We start from the raw sequence: 11,709 nt of genomic DNA, 5'->3' as shown, positions 1-11,709 counted from the left end.
TTCCGTTCCTCCTCCCCTTCCTTCCTTCCTTCCTTCCTCCTCTTCCAACCCTCCTTGCTTGCTTCCTTTCTTCCGTCCGTGCCTCCATCCTCCTCTCCACACAAGAACCTTCTGAGGACTCTGGGACGAAGGGGGGGAGAGATGGATTGAGGGAGAGGATGAGAGTTGGAGGAGAGGAAAGGGAGATATATATGAGAGAGAGAGGGAGAAAGGGATGACAGGAGAGCAGAAGGGGAGGCAGAGAAGGGTAGCAGATGGAGGGAAGATGAGAGCTGGGGCTCTTGGGAAACATAGAAAAACAGAAAGAGAGAGAGAGAGAGAGAGGTGGGGGGGGGAGGTCATAACCAAGGCAACGGTAGCCATCTATGATCCATACTGTGTGTCCAGTGTGATGGTGAGATCTGTCCTCATCCAACTATCCCAACTCTCTCTCTCTCTCTCTCTCTCCCTCTCTCTCTCTCTCTCTCTCTCTCTCTCTCTCTCTCTCTCTCTCTCTCTCTCTGTCTCTCTCTCTGCTTCTCCCTCTGTCTCGCTGTATCTCAGACACACACGCACACAGACCAGTCAAACCACACTGGTGTCAAGATAGATAGGCAGGGGAGAAAAGAAGAGCAACAATAGGATATTGAAAAAGGTAACAAATGACCTTCTCTTATTTTCATTTCTTCTGTCTTTGTGTCTCATACAGACACACACCATGTCCCCCTCTCTCACTCGGCTTCTTGCTAATGGTTATTTACCTTGTTTGAAAAGGGCTTTGCTTTCTCACCATTGAGAGACAGGCAGCAGAGAGAGATGGGGGGGGAGAGGGAAAAGGGGGGAGAGAGAGAGAACGCTAACCTGGGGAAGCAGAGGACAGAGGATGACAGGAACAGAAAATATTTCATTTGGTTCTTTTTTCCGTTCCCTGGTGACACCGCTCCGACTACAAAAGTAATGAAAGTGAAGGGCTGGCTGGGACAGAGGGAAGGAGCGAGAGATGGAGTGGGAGAGATAGAGAGGAAGCGAGAGTTGGAGGAGGAGAGAGAGATGGAGCGAGGGAGAGAGAGAGAAAGAGAATTACGTGTCAATATTTGCTCCCTTTGGCTGTGCAGATAGACACAGATACATTACAGTAGCTCTGCCTGTAAGCCAATTCAATAACCACAGCCTTGTTTGGGATGAGGAACACCAGGCAGGGCCATGGGGAGGGGGGGAGACAGGGGGGAGGATAGGGAGAGACAGGGGGAGGATAGGGAGAGACGGGGGGAGGATAGGGAGAGACAGGGGGAGGATAGGGGGAGACAGGGGGAGGATAGGGAGAGACAGGGGGAGGATAGGGAGAGACAGGGGGGAGGATAGGGAGAGACAGGGGGGAGGATAGGGAGAGACAAGGGGCACGATGAGGGAGACAGGGGGAGGATAGGGAGAGACAGGGGGGAGGATAGGGAGAGACAAGGGGCACGATGAGGGAGACAGGGGGAGGATAGGGGGAGACAGGGGGAGGATAGGGGGAGACAGGGGGAGGATAGGGAGAGACGGGGGGAGGATAGGGGGAGACGGGGAGAGAATAGGGAGAGACGGGGGGAGGATGGGGGGGGGGAGGCAGCCAAGGGCAAGAGAGGGGCCAGGAGAAGCCGACAGGGTTAGGAAAATGGTGAGAACGGAATGAGAAGGAGAGGTGGAGGCGGAAGAAAGGGAGGAGGACCTGATGGTGAAATTGAAAAGCATTGAGAGGCCAGGGTGAGGGAGGGAGAGGGGAACGGATGACCGACTCGAACAAACAATGACTCCTCGAGCCTGTCGGATGAGAGGTGTGGAGTGGACATTTCCCAAAAGAAGCCTTGAGAACAACAAACAATGAGTAATGGCGTGGGGGGGGGGGGTCTATAAAACCTCACCGGCCAATATCACCGGCATAGAGCCTGTCGGTACGCTGGAACGCCAGCTGAACACACCACCCTCGTCATAACGGCACGTCAGCGGTGATCTCCGGCGCCGCTGCATGTGGTTGGTCGCTGAGTGGCAGTGTTATTAAAGCGCAGGTGTTGGCCCGTCTCCCCAGGTGATAGACGGGCCCCCTCCCCAGTGTCACAGGCGCATCACGGGGCACAATGGAGAGTGACAGCGATAGCAGGGTCTATCACTCACTCTGCCAAGGAGAGGGTCAGAGGTGACCCCTGATCCCCATCTGGTTCAGAGGGGCCTTCCCGCTGAGAAGGGGAGGGGAGGGGAGGGGGAGGGGGAGGGGGGGGGGGTATGCAGCCACGCCCTCAGTCATGCATGCTGTGAAGTGTGTGTGTGTGGGTGTGTGTGCGTACGCAGTCACGAGCACGCGCATGAATGTGTCATGCAAGTGCGCCCGTTTGGCTTGCTTAGACATGCATGTAGGCACGCACACACACACACACACAGCTACCTCCCAGGGGTTGAAGGGGGAGGAAAAAGCATCAGAGGTGATCTGTCATGCTATGTAGCTCAAGTGTGACAGATGGGGACACACACACACACACACACACACATGCTGACTCTCTCTCTTTTTTTTTTTTTTTTAAGTATCACATTCACACACACGCCTCCCTCCGCCCTTATCCATCTCCCAGTGAAGCGGGCCGGGTCATGACCCCAGGAACCTGACCCCCCAGACAGGCCAGCATATGGGGCCGGTCCCCTTGATGGCCCGATGTATGGAGCTCACATAGCTGGCATGGCAGAGTCAGCATCCCAACTCCACCTGGATCTAACACTGACCATGGAAATCCCACTTCTGCCCCTTGCTAATACAGGACTTTTGGGGGGGAATTTGGGAATTGACTATTCCCACAGTAAAATCATTAGTATCTTCTCTTATCAACAATAAGCGCGTCCTTGGACGTGCCAGCGTTTGGTTCCAAGCAGAATGGGTCTCGTCTCTGCTGCTGACCTCTCCGGTTCGTGGCAAGAACCAGGTTTTAGTTGAGTCGAGTTGTATTGATCCAAGCATGCACCTTCACCTGCTGTAATCCTCCTCTGTCAATACGACGAGACCAGCTCTCCTTCCGCTCGATAATATATAGCAGACAGGAAGAACATACAATATGCACATGGACCTGTGCACAAACACACACACACACACTAAAACTAGCCAATCTCTTTTGAGTGAAAGCCATTCACCCACCATTTAGTCATCAGGACAGAAGGGGAGACAGTGTAAAGAGAGAGGGAGGGAGAGAGAGAGGGATGGGAGAGAGAGAGAGAGAGAGAGAGAGAGAGAGAGAGAGAGAGAGAGAGAGAGAGAGAGAGAGAGAGAGAGAGAGAGAGAGAGAGAGAGAGAGAGAGAGAGAGAGAGAGAGAGAGAGAGAGAGAGAGAGAGAGAGAGAGAGAGAGAGAGAGAGAGAGAGAGACGGTGGCCCCTATGTGTGCATTCTCATTCAGGAACTGTCAGTGTTAAATGAAGATCTAACCACTCCTGCCTGCCATGTCGCTCAGCTACAGCCACTTCATCCTGCCTCAGGAAACTAATGTGGATGGACACCACACACACACTCAAATACACACACTCAAATACACACACTCAAATATACACGCATGCACTTACACAAACACACTCAAATAAACACACACAGGTACTCACGCACACTCAAATACACACCCACACACACAAAAACACCCTCACACACACACACATTCAAATACACACTGAAATACACACACTCAAACACACACACACACACACACACACACACACACAGCCAGTCACGTTAACAGACATGGCCTTAACTGGCACATTAACTGGTGTCTAGATCAAGAGCTGGGCTTCTGGTCTGGTATCTCTCTGGTCTTGTATCTCTCTGGTCTCTCTACATTCAGATGGTCTGTTTCCTGCCAGAAGGTCACCACGCTGACATCTGAAGGAAAACAGCTCCACCTCCAGACATTCTCATTAACACTGCGCTGGCCTGTCTTAACACACACAGGGAATGCATGTGTACTCACATGTACACATTGACACACACTCTCTTTCTGTATCCGTATCACCGCATCTTACATTTATAGCTTTCCATCTCCAGCTCCTTTCCGTTCTCTCCTTCCTTCTCTCCTTCCTTCTCCTTCCTTCTCTCCTTCTTTCTCTCCTTCCTTTTCTCCTTCCTTCTCTCCTTCTTTCTCGTCTTGCTCTCCTTCTGTTCGTCTGTCAGGGTGTCTGGGACACAAACCCTGGGCAGTGCTGTGGCGGGGTGCGGAGCTAATGACAGACTGGGTGTAATTAGCTCAGAGTAAACAATTAACACAGGAGGGAAACATTGTCATGCAAATCACACACACCTTACATGGCACAATGCAGGCCCATACATTTGCAGTGATTAGGTATGCCTTCCAGGTTGCCTCTTTCATTCTGTGTGTGTGTCTGTGTGTGTCTGTGTGTTTCTGTGTGTGTGTATTTGTTGTGTTAGTACCTTCCATGTATAATTATTTCCTTTTTAGTTGTTTTCTTTTTGCTAAGTCTGTCCTCATTAGAGCTTATGGTCTTATAGTAATGGATGTTTGGAAGAAAAGCCATATACAATTGCTGCTAAATGAGGTTGGGTGTACAGTATGTGTGGATGCCTATTTGTGTGTGCGCTGAGATGGAAAATGAACCGGGCCATAATCACGCCCACATTAGCAGCCACCAAATTAGCCTCATGCCCGCCTCAACGTGCCTCCACATTGTCTCCCTGATGAATTCAATGATGTGTCAAGTACATTCAATGAGCGCCGCATTGTCTTCCTTCCGAATGGGGATCAGTTAGTTTCACAAACAACAGTTGATCAACTGTTGTTTATGAAACGCACTGGCCATCGATGGTTCTTTTTAAGCTCACGGCGCAGACGAGCGGCCCACAGAGTTCCGTTCGGCGCTGTTGCATGTTGTTGTCGGCTCTGCGTGTTCCGTGGTTGCAGAGTTCCCTCCTGAGTGCTCCAGCTCCAAATGGAGGCAGCATTACAGTAATCACTCCCCCCCACCCACACACCCACATAAAGAGCTTTTTATTTTATTTTTCGATTAAAAGGAAATCTCTCTGACTCTATTCAGTTCTTTTGTCTTTTTTTTTTTTTTGGCATCTCCATTTTGCCAATATTCTGTTTTCCCGCTCTTCTCTGGAGTAATTGTGCTGATAGTGAACAGCACTGCTAATTAATTATGCAGCGGCTGAAAATTGAGGTGAGAAACGAACGACAGCAGGGGGATGAGAGAGATACTGTATGAAGAGAGAAAAGAGAGAGAGAGGGGAGAGAGAGGGAGAGAGAGAGAGAGAGAGAGAGAGAGAGGGAGAGAGAGAGGGGGATGGGGGGGTTTGAAAATTGAATATCAAAGAAGGATGGTAGACAGGAGGTCAGGGTTGGCAGGGAGCAGAACAGAACGGAGGGAAGAAGAGAACTCCACTGGAGGATAATGAGGGTTAGAGGAGGGAACGAGAGGATGAGAGGAGAACAGAGAGGGAGTGATAATGGTTTGACACAGGGAAACATAGGGAGGGATAACGTACTGTTTGGAGGACGCGAGAAGCAAAGGAACGTCTCACGCGCCCAGCAGAACAGAGGAACCCAATCCATTTCCCACAATTCCAGAGGTGACAGCCAAGTGCCGCGTTGTCAGATCACTTTCCCCCTTTTCTCAATCTTCCTTTCTCTCCCTCCCTCCTTCCCCCTCTAAAGTCTCTAACCCTCTCTTTCCTAATTGTTTCTACCTCTGCTCTCTGTTTTTTTTCTCCTTCTTTGATTGCCCCACTCCCTCTCTGCATCCCTCTCTCTCCTCCCTGGACTCTCAGGACTTTCCCTCCTCTGCTGACCCTCTGTTTCTCCCTCTCTCCCTCTCTCCTTCCCCCCTTTCCCTCCTCTCATATTCTCTGCTCCCCCCCCCCTCCACCTCCTAGCCTCTGCCTTCATCTCTCCAGTGGAGTGCTGGCTCCACTAATTAAAACCCTTCATCAGATTCATAATTAGCCATAATCAGTGCCTTGTAAATCATTTCCTCCTTCTCTCCCCTCATGTACTGAAGGCCAAGACGCTTGTGAAATAATTTAGGCTGCTTTAATACATCCAAATGCTGGCAAGCGCACAGGGACAAGAGGAAAAAACATGATTGAGACCAACCTCCTGATTACTTTCACTCTCTTTCTATTTCTCTCTCCCTCTCCATCTCTCTGCCCTTTGTCGCTCCCTCTCTCTCTCTCTCTCTCTCTCTCTCTCTCTCTCTCTCTCTCTCTCTCTCTCTCTCTCCCTCTTCATCTCTCTGCCCTTTGTCTCTCTCTCTCCCTCTCCATCTCCATCTCTCTGCCCTTTGTGGCTCTCTCTATTTCTCTCTTTCTTTTCCCCCTCCCACCACCCCCTTATTCACTCTTCTCTTGTCTATTTCCACCTTCACTCTTTCTCTCTCTGTATCCTCCTCCTACCTCCTTCCATATCTCCCTCTGTTCTGATCATCAGGCTGTGTAAGGAAAGGGACTGCCTCCCAGACTACAGTCCCCAACTCTCCACTCAGCCCACACATAGCCTAGGTAGCAGGTAGCAGTTAGCAGCTCACTAGCGTCATTTAGCAGGTTAACTAGCATGACTTAGCAGGCTGGCTAACATGACTTAGTAGGCTAGGTAGCATGACGTAGCAGGCTGGCTAACATGACTTAGAAGGCTATCTAGCAGGACATAGCTGGCTATGAGGAATTTGCAGGCTACCTACAGTAGAAGCCAAGTGCTTGAAATCAGTCAACCAGACAGTCAAGGCAACAAATCAATCGAGGCTTCAGTCAGTGAGCCAGCCATCAGTCCATTAACCAGTCAGTCGGTGAACCAGCCAGCCATAGTTACTCCTCCCTCTGAGCCTATCACTGTTTCCGGAGGCATTAAGAGCCAATATTACAAGAATCAAATGATCATGTGACCCCTTGACATTCATACCGGCATTAAATCTGACAGCTGATAGCATCCGCTGAACAGGGCTGCACTGGGAATGAACTGAGAGAGAGGGAGAGAGGGAGAGAGGGAGAGAGGGAGAGAGGGAGAGGGAGGGAAGGGAAGTGTGATAAGGAACAGCAGAGGGAGAGAGTGATAGAAAGACAAGGAGAGAGAGAGAGAGAGAGAGAGAGAGAGTGAGAGAGAGAGAGAGAGAGAGAGAGAGAGAGAGAGAGAGAGAGAGAGAGAGAGAGAGAGAGAGAGAGAGAGAGAGAGAGAGAGAGAGAGAGAGAGCTACAGCTGAAATCCTTCCATCTTAAGCCTCGGTGGAGCGAATAGCAGAGCGGCTTAGGAAACTGGGAGCGACGGAGGGGTGGGGGGGTGGGGTGTCAGGATAATAGGAACACAGAGCTGGTTTGCCTCTCCTTTATGAGCCTGTGTTAATGCCCTGAAAACACACTCCTGACCTGGGCCTGGCGGTAGCTGGAGTCATTATTTGGATAAATGACATAACCTGTTGATTCTCACCAGATCCTCTGAGGCCCATGTCTTGCTCTCCTTCTCTCTTTTTCTCTCTCACACTCTTTTTCACCTCATCTCGCTCCATTTCTCAATTGCTCTCTCTTTCTTTTTCATGGCGCTTCGGCCTCCCTCCCTGCTCCCGTTCTTTTACTGTTTTTCAGTCTCTCTTTTCCTTCTTTTTTTCTTCTTTCTGACCTTTTTCGGGCCGCATACTCCCTCTCTACCTGCCCCCACGCTTTGTTTCATCTGACACTTTTAGCTTCTTCTCAGACGCTCATCCCTTCCATTTCTTTGTGTGTTTGTGGTATGTCTGTGTGTGTTGAAGTGTATCTGTGTGTATGTGTGTGTAGCCTGCAGGCGTGGTGTAACCTGTTTCCACTGGAGGTGAATACCTGGTAGTCTGATGCACTGTCTTCCCCTCTAAACTTCATCTGCCCGCTCCTCCTCTACCTCCTCCTCCTCTTCCTCCTCCTCCTCCTGTTCTTCTAAACACCCACAAATGAATCAGTGGCCACTTGCCCTGCAGCCATCATCTATCAATCAGTCTACCTCTCTCACCTCCTCTCTCTTTCTCACACACGCACACACACACACACAATGCGTCTCTGTGTGTTAGCCATACAGTAAGTGTTCTGGAGGACTGCCATGACAGCTTCAGCCCGGAGGGACCTGTTGTGTGTGTGTGTGTGTGAGTGTGCGCGCGTGTGAGCGTACGTGCATGTTTGCGTGCACCACATAAATATGGATGGTCACGCATGGTGGGAATGTGTGAATAATAAATGCGTGTATGGATGAGAATAGAGAGTCATATAAATGTTATATCTGCAAGAAAGATGAGTATTGAATCCCAAGCAGATTCCGAGGTATGTTTATGTTGGAAGGAGTTCAGGACATCTCCTAGATAACGTCTCCACCTTACCGACTAGCCAGCCACATGATTACAATGATGATGATACAAGTGGTGTCTGATATGTCAGAACAGACAACACTCACACCTCTGCGCATCACTCAACCACACACACAGTCCCAGCAGCCAGCTAGTGCATTCTGCTGGATCCATCTTACCTTCCCGTCTCCTTCGTCCCCCCAGCCCCGCCCCCTGCCTCTGCTTCAGCCTATCAGACATGACAGTACCAGCTGGGCCCTTGGCAAACACAGTGAAGGAGGGTGTGTGTGTGTGTGTGTGTGCGCCTGTGCACCCTTGGTAGAGATTTAGTGTATGTGCTTCTCAGTGTGTGTTTTCGCCTGTGTGTGTGTGTGTGTGTGTGTGTGTGTGTGTGCTGATTGCGTGTTCTAGCATCTGTTCCTCTGTGATCTGAGTCAGTGCTGAGTGATGTTGTTTTGGGGGTGGGGTTGAGCGCCGTGCCTCACCTCTATAAAGACAGCTGTCAACACTGGCACACTGTACTGTAGGTGGGAGACCTGGCATTGGCTGCTCTGCTGACTCAGTCCCCAATAATGCCACTTTCTACCATTTGTGTGTGCGTGTGTTTCTGTGTGTGTGTGTCTGTGTTCTATTACTGGGGTTTTGTAGATTTTAAACATTACTCAAGGAGACTGGAATGAAGAGGCAGTGACTGACACACACATTTACACACCAACCCCCCCCCCCCCCCCCAATGGCTTTGTCCACGTTCACAAGCTTGCAGGAAACACTAAAGCCCTTATTGGAAACATGTGAGACATGCAGCAGATGTGTCTGTGATTTCAGCAGTGTTGAACAAGGCCTCTCCTCCTTTCCTCTCCTCCGACTTCTCTCTCTCTCATTCCCATCACTCTCCCTCCCTCTCGACCCTATCCCACTTCTCTCAGCTTCGCGTTCTCTCCTCTCCCCAATACTCCCTCCCCCCCCCCCCCCTTCGACTCACTCCTACTCTCCCTCTGGGAAGGCAGATCCTATTTCTCCTCCCCCTCTTTTTCGCTCCTTCTCGGAGCAGCTCTTGGGAGGTCAGTCACACCAGGACCAGACCAGTACCAGAGCTCTGCATTAATCCGGGCCTGATTAGGCTGAGCGAGCAGAACCTGGGACCGGTTCCATCAGACAGACGTCAGTCACTGGGGGGAAGCCAGTGGATCAGCCCAGACCCGTTTGAAAGCAGCCCCCTGAGGCTCCAACGAGCTGAGGCTGCTGATGGAGAGAAGGACAGATGGAGGGAGGGAGGGAGGTAGGGAGCCAGCTCCGACCGTACACACACTCCACTGTTTATCCTGAACAGCATCCAACACCTGGGATCTGGAACAAGGGACGGGGAGGAGGGGGAGGAGGGAGGGAGGGAAGACGGAGAGGGGGGAGGGAGGGGAGAAGGAGATGAGGAGGAGGAGAAAGGGAGGCAGGGAAGATGGAGAGGGGAGGGAGAGGAGAAGGAGATGAGGAGGAGAGGGAGGAGGGAGGGAGGCAGGGAAGATGGAGAGGGGAGGGGGGGAAGGAGTTAAGGAGGAGAGGGAAGAGGGAAGAGGAGGAGAGGGAGGAGGGAGGGAAGATGGAAAAGGAGGAGAGGGAGAAGGGAGGGAGGCAGGGAAGATGGAGAGGGGAGGGGGGGGGAAGGAGTTAAGGAGGAGAGGGAAGAGGGAAGAGGAGGAGAGGGAGGAGGGAGGGAAGATGGAGAAGGAGGAGAGGGGAGGAGGAGAGAAGCAGGAGGAGGGAGGGTGAAGGGAGAGTGAGGAGAGGTAGTCAGAGAGAGTGAATATGAAAGAGAAGGATAGATGGAGGTGATGAGGAGAGAGAGGTGGTAAGGAGTGAAGTGGGGGTGTGTGCAGGTATGGAGAGAGCATTAATCTATTCATAAGGAAAGTTAATTACGTTTTATGGTGAAGGTCTCTTACCTGCTTAATGTCTTGTGTCACTGGCACATAGCAACGCGGCTTATGCAGGATTTGATTCGGTGACAAGAAAAGAGGGAAAAAACGTCAGACTAGGAGAGTGGAGGGCCCTGAGGAGGAGGTGCGGTCTGAGAGAGCTGGACCTCAGGTGCACAGAGATGTGGGAATAAGGGAGAGAGGGAGGGGGTGAACGAGGTGATGAGTGATTGAGAGAAGGGGCTAGACTGAGGGGGAGAGCAGAACGGGAGATGTAGTCACCAAGGAAAGCGAGAGAAGTGGAGGGAGGGAGGGGTAGAGCAGGAACCAGAAAAAGAGGTAGTGTGGAGTCAAATGGAACAAGTCCTTCAGATGGGGAGGGAGGGAGGGAGGGAGGGAGGGAGGGAGGGAGGGAGGGAGGGAGGGAGGGAGGGAGGGAGGGAGGGAGGGAGGGAGGGAGGGAGGGAGGGAGGGAGGGAGGGAGGGAGGGAGAAGGAGTGTGGTCTCCACCGTCGCTGGAGGCAGACAGGGCAGTGCCAGTGTAATGGCTGTGTGTACGAGGTGTAGATCCTGAAGTCTGGCCCCGTAGCCTTGAGCCGTTTAACCCAGACACAGACGGAACACTGCAGCTGGAAGGGGACATGGAAGGGGATAACTTGATAGTGAAGTTGTCTTTTTCACATCCCCACCAGGAGAGAGGGGGGAGAAACACGGCTGGCACCCGTAATGACAAGAATCAGAAGGGTGAGGGGTTTAAAGGTGTGCCTCGGTCAGAACATGCTCCCCCAGGGCCCGGAAGATCACAAATCCATAGACGGTATTGCACCCCCCCCCACCCCCCACCTTCCCCTCCCCCTACCCAACCCCATGACTCCCTCCCCCAGTCTTACTTCCCCAGGGGCTCGTTTAACCACAGCACGGCCGCCTCTCGTTTGACTCACCTGCGTCGTTAATGTGCATCGGCGCTCATTACGGCCGCCGTTGAAGGTGATGTGGTGTGAAAGGCTTCTGTGCGCCACGTCCCCCGACACCGTGTTAGGCTCTCTCCGGTCACACTCATTCCACACACGGACGCCCACGGCCCAGGGTCAGGGTGGCCTCATCATCATTAGTGTGGGTGGGTGTACATGAGAAATGGCTGTTTATGTGTTTGTATACAGTTATTCATGGTCATGGGCCTACTGTAGACAGCGTTCTCAGAAAGCCAAACCCCATCTCCATGAGTCTGATATTATAGAGGGTTTTCACGACGCAACATCAGACCGGAATTCGCCATTTTGGAGGGACTCCGCATCACAACAAAGCACAGGCACTGAAGTATATACCTAACGTCGTCAAGGAAAATTGTTAATTATTGCCGTGTTTCAGGTTGTACCAACAAGATAGATCGAGGAAAACATTTGGAATATTATCGACTTCCAAAAGTTAAACCAGGGAGAGGAATGTCAGAGATTATCAAAGGAAAGGAGACGCTTGTGGTTGGCAAAGCTCAACCAAGATCTA

This window comes from Hypomesus nipponensis, chromosome 25, assembly GCF_054491055.1.
Source record: "Hypomesus nipponensis isolate SF chromosome 25, ASM5449105v1, whole genome shotgun sequence".
NCBI lineage: Eukaryota > Metazoa > Chordata > Actinopteri > Osmeriformes > Osmeridae > Hypomesus > Hypomesus nipponensis.
This window is presented reverse-complemented; position numbering follows the sequence as displayed.